The 16,890-nt window shown below is 45.2% G+C and overlaps 1 protein-coding gene across 2 annotated transcripts in view; it reads left to right on the top strand.

Annotated features, from left to right (window-relative positions):
* The first annotated feature begins 2,070 nt into the window (after positions 1-2,070).
* The window catches only part of Tmem108 (transmembrane protein 108), a 274,768-nt gene continuing 259,948 nt past the window's right edge, over positions 2,071-16,890 (top strand). The window contains exons 1-2 of one of the 2 annotated variants that reach the window (XM_021207035.1): positions 2,071-2,155; positions 10,698-10,810. The gene's annotated coding sequence lies outside the window, so the exon portion shown is untranslated. The remainder of the gene's footprint in view (positions 2,156-10,697; positions 10,811-16,890) is intronic. The other variant, XM_021207036.2, reaches the window with a different exon arrangement.

Raw genomic sequence — 16,890 nt, 5'->3', positions numbered from 1 at the left:
CTCTGGGGAAAGCCTTGAAGACAAAACTCTCTGTATATCCCAAAGAGAAGAAGTTTCAGTTAAAGGGATCAAACAGGAGGCATTATCACTAGAGAGCCAACCAATTTGGTGTGGTTAACAAGAGGTAATAGGCTCTTTCCAAAATATGTAGTCATCTCACCGAAATTACTCCTGGTTGTAGACTTGACATCTCAATTTGTTCTATTCAATAGCCTTGGTGGTAGTCATTACCTATGAGTTATTTTTGGCCTTGGAAAATCTATTTTCACAAACTCCGTAGAAACTTCCCTCTGTTTACAGCATGCTGGTGTCATTAATGATTTATGATCCTGAGTTGTTATTTTTTCCTTGTTAAAAAAATGAGCCTAAGATGGACTTAATTGGCTTCCGCATGTAATCCCACCACTTAGGAGGTAGAGGCAGGTTCAGGAGTTCAAGGTCATCCTCAGCCACATAAGAAAGTTGAAGGCCAGCAGTGGACAACTTGAGACACTGTCTCAAATACAAAACAAAACACCAAACTTCCTAAATGTAGCAGCTTTTACAGGTATTCTCAGCAACCACTGGATAGAAATCACATAAACCATAGAGCTTATGGGATGGGCATCACTCTGGTCAGATTTGGCCCGACTCTCCCAGCTGCTTGGTCTCAGCTTGATCACTTCTATGAAGAGTAAAATAAAATTACTTGGCACATGTTCCTATCTTTTGGCCAGGAATGCTGGTAGAAGGAGGATTTGGAAAGCTTAATATTGAAGGCTCTTGAGAGTCGGGCATGATACAGCATGCCCATAATCCCAGTACTTGGGACACTGAGAGAGGATCATAAATTCCATGCTGACCTCGACTACAGAGGGAGACAGTGAGTATGTGTGTGTGTGTGTGTGTGTGTGTACTCTTCAACTATCCTGAAACATTATTGAGTAGTAAACTTGGCAATACTGGACAGCAAACCTGTTAGCTGTCCAGTCTAAAAGACGTCCATCTCAAGTTTGAGGACGCAGAGGCATTGGTTATTTGACTTAGTAACAAAGGATTATTTAGATAACTTAAAAAACCCTCAAAGGAAACTACGTTTCAAGCTCTGCGATTTATGCCTAAACTGCCCAAAGCGTTACTTACATCTCCATCCTTTTAGAGCAGTGGTTCTCAACCTTCCTCATGCTTCAACCCTTTAACACGGATCCTCATATTGTGGTGACCCCCAACCATAAAATTGTTTTCCTACTTTATAACTGTAATTTTGCTACTGTTACGAGTTATGACGTAAATATATGTAGCCATGGACCTTAACAGGGTCGCGACACATAGGCTAAGGACTGCTATTTTAAGACTTTTTAAAAAATTCAACCGTTAAGTCTTATTACAGGCTGTTGAGATCCTACAAGGCTGGAACTACTCGGATGGTTTCTCTCTTTGGTCAAGACTCGCTTTGGCATGTAGTGTTCTCATTTGTCTCTACTCGTCTGTTCCACATACACATAAAGTTTCTCCATTCCCTTTCCTCAGCTGCTGTTCAAACTCTAGGTCTCATCACTTCACCACAAGTCGAGACAGTCATCTGAATGCTCATCATCACTGAAGGGCAAGAAAGGTCGTGAAACTTACAAACAAATGGGGCAGGGGCTAGCCACATCATTTTTTTTGACAGTGCTCCTTAAAACATGGCCTTGGACCAAGAGAAGGTTCATCACCACTTGGGGGCTTGTTAGAAATGCAGATTCTCAGATACCCCAGACTTTAACAAGACTCCCAGGTGATTCTTATTTAAGCTAGGATCTGAGAAATCAATCGATGTAGGAATTGACCAACTGGACGCCACTCATCCACGGAAAAAAAGGGACTCAGTCCTTTGTGCCCGCCTCGCACCCGCTCTACTCGGTAGCAACCGAATCCCCGGGGACATCGGAGCCAGGCGCTTGCCGAGGGCAATTTGGTGATTGGCTTGTGAGGCCACGTGACCAGCGCTGGGCCGTCCACGCGACACGATTGGTTCTCGCGGACGCTGACGGACAGGGCCGGGGCGGGCCAGAGCCCGGTCGGAGGGGCGCCCGCGGGGGGCGGAGGGGCGAAGGCGCGAGAGCGCGAGTGCGCGTGCGCGAGCGGCCGGGCTTTCTCCGGAGCCGTCGGAGGGAGCCGGAGCGCTTCTCCCGAGGTGAGCGGAGTGGGGCGGTCCCTCTGATGCCGGGTCCCGGGGAGCGGCGGGGGATGGCTTTGGGTTCGCCTGCCCAAGGAGCCCTGCATTAGGGAGGATGCAGCCCAAGCATTCGCTAGTCTCCGAGCCTTAGTTTCCCTTTTCCCATCCTCTGATACATCTCGCCATCCTCCCCGCGGCCGCCGCGGCTGTGCCCGAAGAGGCTTGCCCACCTGGCCGCCTCGCCTCCGCCTTTGTTTCCCGCCCCGGAGGGATGCTGCCACCGGTCCCCTCCCCAGGGGAAGGGCTCCTGAGGCGCCGCGAGGGCGCCACGGGCGCTGGACTGGGTCTGGGAAGAAGGTGGCTTCCATGCAGTGGGACCTGTCGCATAGGAGAACGAAAGGGTGGGGGGAGCGTAGTGTCACTTTGGTTCGAGCCCTTGAGACCCGAACTAATCCGGTGACTGCGAGCGAAGCTGAATTCCTAGAGCAGCTGATGATCCTTCTGCCTCGATGCGGGAGCGAGCATCGTGGGGGAACCGAGCCTGTGCTGCCTGGAGAAGGGTGCCCTGGGGAAGGCTACCCCTGTCTGTCCGCTGGACCTCGAGCCTGCCCTCACCCCAGATTTCACCGAAATACAATGCCCGGAACCTACGGAGAGAATCCAGAGATGCGTTAAAAACCTTAAATGTTTTTCCCTTTAAAACAATTAGAGCTGGTCACAAAAAAAGGTTTCCAGAGACAGTATAACTGGTGACTGGGAAATAGTGAGGGAATTTGCCTGCAGTGAACTGCAGACCAGACAGTGCACCGAGAGGCTTCTTCAAGAAGATAGGAGACACGGGGTGGGAGTGGGCTCTGTGACTTTCTAGGTCTATTCAAGAGGGTACTTAGTTTCAGCCTGTCAGGAGGGCAGCATAGGGAGAGGGGAGGTAGGGTCTAATAGGCACTTTCTAAATCTTTGCTAAAGTGTATGTTAAAAAGGAAAAAAAAAAAAAAAGACCATTTGGCTGCCAAAGAGATGGGGTTGGGGGAGGAAACCTTCCCTAGAATCCTTTAGAAGAGGGAGGGTGTGTCCAAGAGTTTAACGTGGTGCTTAAAAGGCAGGTTCTTGGGGAGTAAGCGTGTCCCCCAACACTGTAGCAATGACACACGAGACATTTTAAAAGATGTGAAACTTAAAAGATCCCGTGAGTGTTCCACTGGTTAACTAATCTGATGCACCTGGCATTGTAAACTGGTTCGGCTAATTGCCAGAGTTTCAGTGTAACCCATTCAGAACTTAGGGTGACTCAGTCTCTACCCGACTCTTTGGAGACATTCTGATCCTGCTGTAGGGCCCCTTTCTTCCCCCGTGTGAAGCTACTTTTCTATTAGGCATCTAAAACAAGCGTACCTTGTGCCAGCAAAATATTCAATTTAATTTATTGGATTACACAATAGTCATTTACTTGCTGAAAATTTCAATTCATTGGGTAAGTTAAAAAAACAAACACACACATTTTGTTGTTTTGCTCTGTTGTTTTGAGAAGGGCACCCCTTCCGTTTGTTAGACTACAGGAATCAAACTTGGCAGCACAGCGCGGAGCAAACTTCTGGTGGTTTCCTGAGATGAGCGTAGAATGGAATCTGCTGTGAGGCACAGTGGGAACACCACAGATGACCCCAGTAAAGCGCAATAAAGGTTCTCATCTGATAGACTGAAACACAACAGATTAGTGGAGACAACTTAAATACGGAAGTGGGTATACACTGGGGGTGGGAGAGGAATTTTGAGGACGAAGGAGGTGGTGTGGTTTGAGAAAAGCACACTTTTTTTTTTTTTTTTTTTTTTTTTTTTTTTGCTTTTAGAGAAGAGATGTCATTTTGCACATAAGCTTCATATAAGATACGCAGAGGGCATTGATGTGTATTTTAACTGGTAGAAGTGGGGTCAGCTGTTTCAAAGGGGCTGAAAAAACTCTGCTTAGGGTCTAAACAGCCACCAGAAAAATCGGCAGGCATAGTTCAGTGTGAGGTGTGCAGTGGACCCCTCGGACTTGCCAGACTTGGGCTTTATCCTCTGATTCAACAAAAGCCCCTCGCTTCTGCTTTCAAGCCGGCCACAGAATTCTCTCTGTTGTTTCTGTCCTCTCAGTCACGGACTGAGGAGAGAGATTATAATCAGACCTGCGTGTCTAAGCAGCCATGCCCTTTGAGGAGGATCTGTGTCATGTTGTATAAATCTAAGAGCCTTCACGCTGGCCGGTGCCTGGGAGAATTCCGTAGGGCATGCACTGTAAGATAAAGCTGGCTTGCACTGCCACAGGTGGGGTTCTGGGTAAGCTCATGTGTTGGTGGAAAGGAGAGCCAGGGATGGCTGAATTCACCAGGCTCTGCTGCTGGATGGAGTGATGTTGCCCAGGCAAAGCTCCCCATCATCGGCTAGCCTGGCTGGCCTGCGGAGGACCAGGTTCATGTGACAGAGGCTCCTGCAGAGCTTATGGGTCTCGGGCTGTGTCAGTTAATGCCTGTGATGCGCTGTGGAAAAGAGACAGAAGACAAAAATCTAGATGCCTGCCTTTCCAGTCCTTATCTCCTGCCACCTACAGGTTTCCGTCAAACAAGTTGTGCCCTCCGTGCCAGTAGATGGCACTCTTGCCTCTGGGAATTCCTGAAGAGGCTGGCTATGGAACTATCAGCAGCAGAGTGGATTTGGTGTGGGTTTTGATAGGCTGTTATCTCCCAGGTAAAAGTGACGATCTCACCGATGATGATGATGATGATGATGATGATGATGATGATGATGATGATGGTGATGGTGATGGTGATGGTGATGATGGTGATGATGTTCTGAGCATGTAACTTTTTATATAATATAGGAATAGAGTGGGGTGAGGATTTATTCTCTTTCTCTGTGTCTCTCCTCCCTCTCCCCACTTTCCCTCTTCCTCTCCTTCCTCTCCCTCTTCCTTTCCCTCCTCTCCCTCTTCCTCTCCCCTCCCCTCCCCCTCTCATGTGGGGTGTGTGTGTGTGTGTGTGTGTGTGTGTTCTGAGCAGAGATTGGGTGGGTGTAAATTGAGAAGCTTCATAGTACAAGCTTTAAGAGCAGTGGTTACTCACACCTAATGTTGAGTCTGTGATTTGCTGTTTATCCCAAGACTTCATTTCTACTATTTGCATGCATGCCTAGTCTCCACACGAGGATGACACCATGAGGGGGTGCACATGATTTTAAACCCAGTCTGTAGTAAGCCATACATATCCTGAGGGTAGACATGGGAGCTGGAGTGCTTGTGAAAATAGTGTTAAATCATTACATCCAAGACTGTCCACAGAAGGTAAGTCAGATCATTTTAAATCAGTTTCTCTTGAAACTTGTAAATTTCTAACACGTGTTTGTAGACCGTCGTAGCTAACAATAACCATCAAGTCCATAGTAACCACTCAAAACTCGAACTTTAAGAAAAGAATACTTTTAGCCAGAGTTTGTTCTTAAGTCTTCCAGTTTTGAAGTAACTATTTTGTTCTTTGTTACAACGTGCTCTCTTATGTGGGTTTTGAATATATTAAACTAGAGGGACAGAGGTGTTTTAGCCAGCAATGGAGATGTCACAGTGTAGGGGAAGGTCTGATCCTGCCCAAGCTATAAGCTATAGAACACAGGCCAGCCGCCTCTGGGATCCACACTTGGTACCTGCTCTTTGCACAGCTGTCACCTTGTAATTCAGCCTCCTGTGAGCCGATTCCTGTCTCTTCAACTGAACTGATAAGATGTTGGTGTGTGTTTTCTATCAGTAACAAATTCTAAAATCCCATTGGGACAAGACAGCGATCGTCACAAATCATTGACACTGCCTCATTGTGGCCATAAATCAATCTGTCCTCCTGGCTGTTATTTTTCTCATGTTTACTGGGTTTGTCAAGTGAGTGTCACATAAATATCTTTGGAAGTCTGAGGTGCTTCGGCTGGGTGATTTCCCATAAGGTATTTCTGAAGCCTCCAACCACGTTCCTGTCAGTGCTGTGTTCGCGCTGTGAAGCCCTCTTCTGTGGAAACTGTGCTACTTCAATTAGAGTCCTATGATTCAGAGGTAGAACATCCCCCTCCCCTGGGGGTGGTTAGCTTAACTTTCCCACCTTTTAACTGAGCGACTTAATGGTGAAAAGCTCTAGTGAGGATGAGGACCTCAGCTTGGGAAGTGAGCTTGGGTTTCCTTCTCCTGCACTGCCTCCCTTCCCTCACATCACCTCCCTTCCTCCATGGTTAGGATACAACCTAACCCTGTGTTGTGTACACAGGGCTGGGCCAGAGAGGTTCTCTGAGAAACTCAATGGTGTGGGATTAAAGTCACAGTATGAGTGGCATGGGCTTTTCTTTTTAGCCTTTTCTTTTGTGTCTGGCTGACCCTATGCTGAACTCCTTACTGTATGTCTTCCTTCCTTCCTTCCTTCCTTCCTTCCTTCCTTCCTTCCTTCCTTCCTTCCTCCCTCCCTCCCTCCCTCCCTCCCTCCCTCTCTTCCTTCCTTCCTTCCTCCCTTCCTCCCTTCCTCCCTTCCTCCCTTCCTCCCTCTTTTCTGCAATACCGTTTCCTGTAAGGAAAGCCTTATTTTTTTAATCCTAGAATACAATGTGAGGTTCTTAAACTGAGTCCATGGACTCGCCAAGACTGTATGGGTAAGCAAGGAAGTGTTAGGTAATTTGTCTCTATAATTTCACATCTTTGCCTGTGTGTGTGTGTGTGTGTGTGTGTGCACGCGTGTGTGCGTGTGCATACAGGTATGTGTTTGTGTGTCTACAGAGCTCCACCAGCGCGTGTGCATGAGTGTGGGGGTCAGGTGAGTGTTGAGTGCTTCCCTCTGTCTCTTTCCATCTTAGATTTTGAGACAGAGTCTCTCACTGAGCCTGGAGCTCACGGATTTGGCAATCCTGGACAACAAACTCTAGAGATCTCTCTGACTGTGCCACCCTAATGGTAAAGTTAGAGGCATGCGCCACCATACCTGGGTATTATCAGTGTTCATGCTAGGGAATTGAGCTCAAGTCCTCATGACTTGCTGTGTGACCAGTGTGTCCTTGAAGTTGCGAATGTCCTGCCTCTGCCTCCCATGTGCTGATATTATATGTGTGTGTGCATTACTATCCCAGATTTAAAGGGGAGAATATGTGCACCACATGTATGTCTGTGCATGAGCACACACATGCATAGATGCGTGAATGCCCAGAGGCCAGGGGACAATTTGGGGGTGTCATTTCTATCCCCTTTTTTGAGATTTTGCTAGGTGAGCTGACCATTGAGCCCCAGAGATCTTAACTGTCCCTGCCTCCTGGTGCTGGCATTTCATGTGTATTCCACCACACTCAGGTCTTTTACATGGTTCTGGGGCTTGAATTCACATTGCCATCCAAGCCTTCTCCCCAGCCCCAAAGAGAGAATTCGTGATTGTTAAACTGACAGAATGGTAGGCCAAAAGTTGGGATCAGAATGTAGAAGTGAAGCTGTGAACGTTTAGGGATGTTGAACCTTTTTAAAAATTGCTCCCCAAATGAAGAGACAAAGCACGTCGCTTTGCCCATCTTCATAATAGATGTGCAAGTATTGATATCCATTTATCAGATCTTTCTCAGTACCCTCCTAATTTCACCAGAGTACTTGTAAGTCCATGTTGCTTTACTGGCTGTGACCTGCATACTAAGGGACCCCAGCTCTCATTATTCTAATTTGAGGTCCATATATTCATTACCTTTCTGATGTATGACATGAAGATTCTTTTAAGTTCTTATTTGCATATATTAAGGATGCACATAATGGACTCTTATTACCACATTCTCATATGTGTATGTATTTGATTGTATTTGTCCTCACTATTATCCTCCATTCCTGAAGGTCCTTTTCCTTGTCCCAGATAATCCTAACTACCACTATCAGTCTTGTCTGTGGTGGGTGGGGTGAGTGTGTGTGTGTGTGTGTGTGTGAGAGAGAGAGAGAGAGAGAGAGAGAGAGAGAGAGAGAGAGAGAGAGCTTGCATGTGTTTAATTAGGGTTAAAGCTGCATGAGTGAGCTTATTTATAGAAGCATGAGAAACTTTCCCATAGCTACACCATTAAAGAAAATGTCTCTCCCTTTCCAGCCATCATTGACTGCCTAAATATCTAAGGAAGGGATGGGGCCTTGTGAGTCCCTCACCCTTAGCAATCCTCAGCTGGGCCCCTTCCCAATCCATGACAGAGTGGCATAAGCCATAGACCCCCAACTCCTTTAGTTTGTCAGCTGCTCCTTCTATCAGCCACATCCACTGGACATGGTGCTCTAAGCTTCAAGGCTCACCGAAATCTTAGAGATGCAAAATCACTTCAGAGGTGGAACGTTTAATAAGACTTCACCAGCTGTTTCCATTAGTACCCAAGAGGTACTATGGCTAATTACCACAGTTTCCCTAACTAGTTACAATCACAAATACTTTCTTTTCCTAATTCTCTTTAAATAGGAGTGACTCTGAATTTGTATGGATTAGAAGTTTTAAAAAGTCTCATTGTTACCAGAGGCTAACACAGACATTATTTTGTGGTCCATTTCCACTTTAGATACATGAGACGTAACTTTGTTGTTGTGGAGAATTGTTTGACAAACCTCCAGATCCTGTCCTGTGACATCTCGCTTACCCTTTGTCCGGCAGTGGCTTGCACTGGTACAAGCCACCTTTCTGCTGTCTTTTTTGGCTCTAAAGCAGAGTGGTCTTTGGTTTTGATCTGGTAGAAAGAAAGTATTTTTTCCTTCTGAGTTTATTGAGAGAAATCATATACTAGAGAACAAAGTCAAATTGTTGCTTCAAAGGTTGAACTTCTGTTATTAAATTGTTATGAAATTTGGTTGGGAAAGGGGTAATACCCATCACCGAGTTTGTTTCAGATGAGAAAAGGGAGCAGTGACCCTTTAAGTTCTAACCTTTTTTAAGTGTGTGTGACTCTGTGGAATCCAGACTAAGTAGATCTTTAAAATGCTGCTAGTTGAAGGCTCATGCCGAATCAGGAACAGTGCTGATAGAAAAATCCTTATTACGAGAAAATTACTTCGTGTATAAAGTTTGCCAAACATTCTCTAATCTTACATATTTTTTCTTTTATTCTTCTCTCATTCCTGTCTGTAGTTGCCCCTCCCTCCTCTTCTCCCAGTCTCTTCCCCAACATCCCCCCTCATGTTTCTCTTCTAGCCACAGAGTAGCTACTGAACAGCAGCATCAGAATCCCCTAGGACAGTAGTTCTCAACCTGTGGGTCACAACTCCTTTGAGGTAGAGCATCCCTTTTACGGGGGCCACATATCCCATACCTTGCATATTAGTTATTTACATTTTGATTCATAACAGTAACAAAATTTCAATTATGAAGTCCCAATGAAAATCTTATAGTTTGGGTCACCACAACATGAGGAACTGTATTAAAGGGTCGCAGCAGTGGGCAGGCTGAGACCCACTGCCCTGGGGCCTGTTAAAATGGCAGAATGTCAGGACTTACTCCATGACCTTTCAACTCAGAACCTACATTTTTATCAAGATTCCCTGATAACAGTGCACACACAGGAGGGTCTGAGAAGCGCTTGTGGAGTCTTGTGTAGAATAGACCCTGTAAGGGAGGCGTGATGTTTTATGAAAGAAAAAGCTGAGACTCAGAGTTGTAAAGTAACAGGGTCAAGGTCACTGTGGTGCATCAAGTTCAGAGTCTCTAGTCTAGTCTAAACCCAAGGCTATCTTAATTGGACTGGAGTGAGCCTGACCCAAGACAGTCACTTCCCAACCCGTGGGGTTAAGCATGACTGTATAACTTTGAGCAACCAACAGAAAGTGATAAGAAGTGGGAAAATGTATACCATTGGGGGGGCAGTGTTAGTATGCATATCTATAGCCATGTGCCCGTACATGCACACACACGCACCCCAAATACCTTTGCAAGTCCTTCCTATTTTTCATCCCTAGCTCACTGGAATGGAGAGAAGTCACCATTTTTTTTTCCCCCCCGCTAGAGAACAAAGTCAAACTGTTGCCTCTGGGGTCGAATTTCTGCTACTCTTGTAGTGGTTCTCAGCCTTCCTAATGCTGTAACCCTTCAGTACAGTTCCTCATGCTGCTGTGATCCCCCAACCATAACAGTATTTTTATTGCTACTTCACAACTATAATTTGCTACTGTTGTGAACAACAGTGTAAAATCTATGTTTTCTGATGGTCTTATATGACCCCTTTGAAAGGGTCATTTGACCCCCAAAGATTTTGACCCCTAAAGGGAACACAACCCACAGGTAGGGAACCACTGCCTCATGGGAACCTTGGAGATTATAGTATAAAAATGTAGGATCCACAGTATCCTGAGTACTTTGGTTTCTGCATCAAATCCATCTCTCTTGACTTTCTACCTGTCTAGGATGCATACGGGAGCCTCTTGCATTGATGATCGTGAACCATACCAGAGGTTGGGGGCTGTGTTGTAAGCATGCAGTCCATTTTTAACAAATTCATTTGAACAACAGCTTTGAGGATGAAGTTATATATAAATTGGCCCATTGTCCTCATTCATTTTTGTCTTTGGCAGATCCCCTTGCTGTGGTCCAGCATGCAGAAGTGAACGTGTGGTGAAAGGCAGCAGATCCGATGGGTTGCGAGGATGTAAGAGCGTCTGAAGGCTTCCACACCCTCTCCTCCAGGGTAAGGCAAATGCGCTCTGTTTCACTGGCTTTGTTGAGTCATAGATGCTCTTATCTCAGCAGAGTCTTGGAGTTGGTGCAGTGAGATCCTCTGTCTGCCTGTCTGTCTGTCTGTGGGAGGCTTCTAAAGCTTGCTTTATTCAAGTCATGGACTCAAATCAAGAACAATGGTAACCCTGGGATGGGATGTGTTCTGTGCATGGCGACATCTCTACACACGGCTGTTGAGTGGGGTTTATGGAGTGTAATTTGTAGGAGCAGAGCAGAGAGAGTTCGAGACCAGCTGCCTTTTTCCTGAAGCCCTATCATATTGCGAATAGTCTGGTCAGAGGTCCCTTCCTGCCGCCCCCCTCTTCTGTGAATCATTCACTGAACTTTTCCTTCACCGATTGCTGTTCTGGAAGGAAGTAGCTTGTGAGAGCTGAAGTCCCTGGTGTTGTGGTCCATAGTAGCTTAAAATAAGCTCAGCGTTCCACCCATGCCATAGTTACCTATCTTGTATCTCTGGAAGCTGTGTGCCTAGCCGCTCAGCTGCCTGTAGTGGCAGCTACAGTACCCTGGATGTGCCTACAGGGTGCTTGGTAACCAATCCTGGCTTAGGGTTTTTGTTTGTGGCAAAAAAAAAAAAAAAAAAAGTTCAAGACTAGTAGGAGATAGTCTAGTTGGTGGAGGTCCGGGGGTGGGGGTGGGGGATGGGGGGGGATGGGGTGGGGGAGGGGAAGAGGGGGCTCTTGCTCTTCAGCTTCAGCACTTGAACAAAAACCAGGTTCCTTGAAGAAGAAATGACTAATAGTACTCCAAGCAGAGCTAAGAACAGTTAAGTGATAGGATTTTTTTTTTTTTTTGTGGTTGTTGTTAACCTTTAACCCTGAGGGAGGGCTGTTTTCAGCCTGTAGGTTCAGTGCCCTGAGGTCTTGCTAAGACTAAGGGCACCCGGAAAGGCTGCCTGTACTTCTGTGTCTCCTGTGGCTCACTAATGAATACAATTTACTGAACAAAATAGACGATTAAGGGCTGCCAGTCCCTGGAGATTCCCGTAAGTGTGCATCAGTGCCGCTCTTGAGTGACGCACATGACCAGAGATGAAGCCCGGAGAGACAAACAGCCGTAAGGCAGGCCGTCTGACACAGGCAGCGTCCAGGCGACCAGCTGACACAGACCTTGACCTGGGGCCTGGAGGTCACGGGTGGGAGGAATGTTCCTTGTTAAATTTTATCCCTAAGAGAGTTTGGCTTGTCATGGGACTGCTCTCCTTTTTAGCTGTGGCTTTCATATGGCCTCTATTTTGAATGTATCTAGGAAGTGTTTTATATCAAAAATAGCCAGCAGCTGGCATATTTCTGTGTAAATATTGTACAGGGATCAAATTGTTGAGGCAGCCATTCTTTAGCCTTTAATAAGGGGCAAAAAAAACCCTAACAAACAAACAAACAAAACAAAAATCAACAACAAAAATAACCCAACCAACCAATCAACCAACCAAACAGGCGTGGTGTGAGTTACCAGTACACCAGGCAGTATTGATTCCAATGAGGCAGTCCCTGTGTGAGCTGTTGCTATGCAGTGTGAGGTCTACAGTGTGCCCTTCCCCTTAACCTCTGCCCATTAAATGCCCATAGTTTTCCAAGCAATCCTGACCATCAAAAAGGTCTCTATGTTTCCTGGTAGACAAAATTGCCACAGCTGAAGGAATACAGTGCTTTAATACTGTTATAAATTTCTCCAGGGCCGAGTTTTAATTTACCTGATTCCCACCCCACCCACCTCAGTTTCCCTACCTGTAAAATAGGCATACTGTAGTAACTCGGCCCGAGGAGGCAAGGTGGACACCACTGTGTGGTGGATCAGGGTTGCTTTACATGCTAAGTGGTAACTATCTCCCCAGGGACTTAGGGCCCAAGAATCTCTCCTGGTCATCATGATGGCAGTAGAGGAGGGTGAATTTGGGAATGTGGGCAGTTCCCGAACAGATCTTGAATCTGAGTTTCTTTGAAGATGGTGATGTTCTAGCTCCCCACAGTCATACATTCTGGATGAAAGAAAGCTTTCCCTTTGCAAAGTTAAGGACCCACAGAGGGCACGAGGCGAAAAGCTGGCCGTTCCAAAGAGTAGTCATGGAAATTGCATCTGACAGAGTGATTTCTTAATGTTAAAATGACTCACATATAATTAAACTGAAGGACAGAGAAAGAGAACCACCAAAAACCAAAAATTTCCTACTGAGTGTCTGAGGGAGTGCAGGTCATATAAAGATAGAGGCTGCTTACAGAATCAGCTTGCTGCTATTGCTATTCTAGAACCTTTACGTTTCTTTCCCCTGTCTTCTTTGAGACTAAGAGGTACCTCCAGTGTGCTCCCATGGAGTGATACTTAGATGTTCTCATGTGGTATGTGTTCCTTAGTGTTTCCCAGTGCTGTCTGTGTCTTGGAGCAGCGAAAGGAGGCCATAGTTCTGAACTCATCCAAAATAACCAACCAATACAGAACACAGCCACTGCTAGGATTCGATGTCAACTGTTGAGGACACTGTGAGTTGTCTTCACCGTGTTTCTGGTCCATGTAAAATTTACAGTTGTTCTCTACCTTAGATCTAATAGTGGACAGACTGGTTTCTTTGGCTTCTGGTGTGTGTGTGTGTGTGTGTGTGTGTGTGTGTGTGTGTGTGTGTGTGTGTAGAATGCCTGGGAGAGAAAGTGTGTGCCTTGAAGAATGAGGCTCTTCCATGAAAAGAGACTTGACAAGTGATTTTTTTTTTTTTTTTTTGTCCCTAGTGCTACTCAAAGTTCTGTCTCCAGGTCAGTCATCAGGATTGCCTGGTGTCTTGTTACCTCCTGATCCAAATCTCTCAGAGTGGACCTCATGATCTAATGTCACAAGGCCCCAAGGTGAATGCTGTAGAAGCACTGTTCTTTTGCATGGCTTGTGATGTACATGGACATCTTACGTAGGATCTCTGTGTCCGGGCTGTTGAAGGCATAGAGAAAGCATTTGTCCAAGCTCTCGGAACAGGTATAGGCTTTTTTTTTTTTTTTTTTTTTTCCATGCTGATACGCGTTGTGCCATTTTCCCAAAATGGTCTCAACTTTGTCCCAAGAGCAGCCACTAGCGATGGGTGACTATTTCGGTTATTTAGATTTATAATTCAGGTCTTCATTTTTGATCCCGCCCCATTTCATGTGCACTACAGCCACATGTGGTTTCTGGCTACCGCCTCTGATAGACCAGATATCTACCATGTCCATCCCTGGAGAGCATTCCACTGGACACTACTGCCTTAGTTCACAGGCAAACTGTTGTGACAAAGCCACATTTGTAGTGACCGTGTACTTTTATTATAAAAAGATATCAACTCCTGTGGGATTCTTTCAGAACGTCTCCATCCAAGTCAGATATTTGTGTGTCTTGCTGAATTTGTTTTTTAAACACAGCTATAACATTTGCCTGCTGCAGGCAGTGTGCTGTGGCTCCGTCTCTCTGATACAATGGGATGCACCATCTCTAAAATGTTTCCCTTTAATCTGGGGCTGCTAAGCTGTCTCTGTCATTTGTTCTCTGCCTGACCCTCAGCAGTGAAGGTTGTCGAGGCATTTTTGTTGTTGTTGTTGCCGCCTACAGCTCTACAAAGAATCCAGAAGTGAGAAGGGAATTTTCACCTCTCCTTCTTCCAAGGCCCAGCTTGGCTCAGAAAAAGTGTTTCATTAGAGGGTCTTGACTTACGAGCCTAACCTCGGAGGAGTTATCCCTTGAAGAATGAAGCCCTAAAGCAAAATTAACAAGCAATCTATTACAGCATGGATTAGCGACTGATCCCTTTAGCATCGCTGATGGTTTTTTTCTGTTGATGGGATCTATTAATGTTACCAATACTAGTTGTTTGGAAATGTTCGTTTCAACAAATCAAAAAATAGGGAAATAAAAACTTTTTAAAAGAGAGATGTAATTTAAAGCTATGGAGCTCAAGGTTGTTTTGCATGATGGAGAGAATTCAAATGAAAGTTTATGTGTCATTAGTAAGGTGGCTGGAAGGGAAGGGGGGGAGACTGTGGGTAGGATTGGTCCTCTGGGTCATTTCCTTGGTGGTGGTGGTGGGGGGGGGGTATTGGGAGAATGACACAGGGCTTGTCCCCCGACCTCTACCTCTACCTCCTACCTTCTCCCTTTTCTCTCCTTCTTCCCTCCTCCCTCCCTCCTTTCCTCCCCCGCCCCCATCTGTGTTTTAAGAATTTCTTGAGCCAGGCGTGGTGGCGTACACCTTTAATCCCAGCACTCGGGAGGCAGAGGTAGTCTGATTTCTGAGTTCGAGGCCAGCCTGGTCTACAAAGTAAATTCCAGGACAGCCAGGGCTATACAGAGAAACCCTGTCTCAAAAAAACCAAAAAAAAAAAAAAAATTCTTGAGTGGTTCTAGGTAGGATCAAAATATAGAGAGGAAAATACAAAGATCTTCTGTGTCTCTCTCCCTCCTACATATGTGTGTCTGTCCTATTGCCACTGTCCCCACCAGATTAGCATTTTTATATGGTCTATGAACCTATATTTACATCATAATTATCCCCAAGACAGTGATTTACATTAGAGTACAATCTGGAAGCTGTTACATTCCTCGGATTTGGACTAATGCGTGGTGACACATGTTCACCATTATAATCACAGGTACAATCTTTGTTTCCCTAAAACCCCTCTGGGTCCTATTTATTCAATCTTCTTCCCCTCCTCCACCTCTAAACTACCAGAAGCCATTGGTCCTAAGGCCACAGATTGGTTTTTATGCTGTTGGAGTTACACGATAGGTAACCCTTTGAAATGGCTTCCTTCGGTCAATAAATACCCACTTAAGTTTCTGTCCATCTTTCTGTGATTTGTTTACTAGTTCCTTTCGTGTATTACATAGTATTCCAGAACTTTCTTATTTATCCATTTACTTCCTGAAAGGTATCTTGGATGCTGTCAGGGATGGGCTATTCAATAAAGGTCCATGCGCCTTCACAAGCAGGCTTTTGGGTGGACAGGAGTTTTCCTCTCTTTTGGGTAAATATCAAGGGATGTGACTGGTGGACAGTGTCTGACAGAATGCTTTATTTTGTAAGACATTGACATACCTTCCAGGACACTGTACCATTTACATCCCACCAGTAAGGACTGAGAGTTTATGTGTATTGCTTCTTCCCCGGCCTGGTTGTTGTCAGGGTTCTGGCCTGAGTCATCCTAAGACATGCATGACGATGTCTTATTGTGGTTCTGATATACATTCCCTTGATATGTGTGGACCAGATCTGCAGGAATGCATCTTTTTTCTGGCGAAATGTCTATTAAAGGTTTTAGGGCCATTTTTTTTTATATATAATTAGGTTTTGTATTTTCTTATTTACTTTTAAGGACATTTTATATTTTATCATAAAGCATCCTGTGCAAATACTTTCTTGCTGTTGCCTTCTCATTCCCATGATGTTGACATGCAGACAGCAAATAGTTTTAATTTTAATGAAGTTCTGCTTATAGATTTTTGGATTTGAGCTTGTATTTTAAAAGCCATAGTTCTATTCAAGGTCATGGTAGGGTTTTTCTTACCCCCTTTGTCTTTCATAGTGTTGTGTGTTTTAAGTTTGTGGCTCATGTTGAGTTAATGATTATGAAGAGTATAAGATGTTTACCTCCATTCACTCGTGTACTTGTGCACTGGTTTCGGACGGTTCTGGTACCATTTGTGGAAATACTCACATAGCCTTGTGGTTTTACCTGCCTTTGTTCTTTTGCTATAGATTAACTGACTTTATTTGTGTGGGTCTATATCTAGGCTCATTATTTTTAATTGATTCTGTTTGTCTGGTCTTTCACCAGTACATACCGCCTGGCCACTGTAACTTTATAGTAAATCATTAATTCATGCAGTATCACTCCTTCAACTTTTGTACCTCTGAAATACGGAGTTAGCCATTCTGGTTCTTCCGCATCCCGGTGTGACTATCGATCATTTATTGATAGAGCCACAAGTGACATCCTTGGAATTTTCTTGGGGCAGTGTTGAATCTTGATAGTCAACTTGATAAAATTTACCATCAGTGGGAGCAAAGGGCCCTGTGTG

The sequence above is a fragment of the Mus pahari genome, chromosome 10 (assembly GCF_900095145.1).
Source record: "Mus pahari chromosome 10, PAHARI_EIJ_v1.1, whole genome shotgun sequence".
Lineage (NCBI taxonomy): Eukaryota > Metazoa > Chordata > Mammalia > Rodentia > Muridae > Mus > Mus pahari.
Note: the sequence above shows the minus strand (reverse complement) of the source record. Positions and strands in the feature narration are given on the sequence as shown.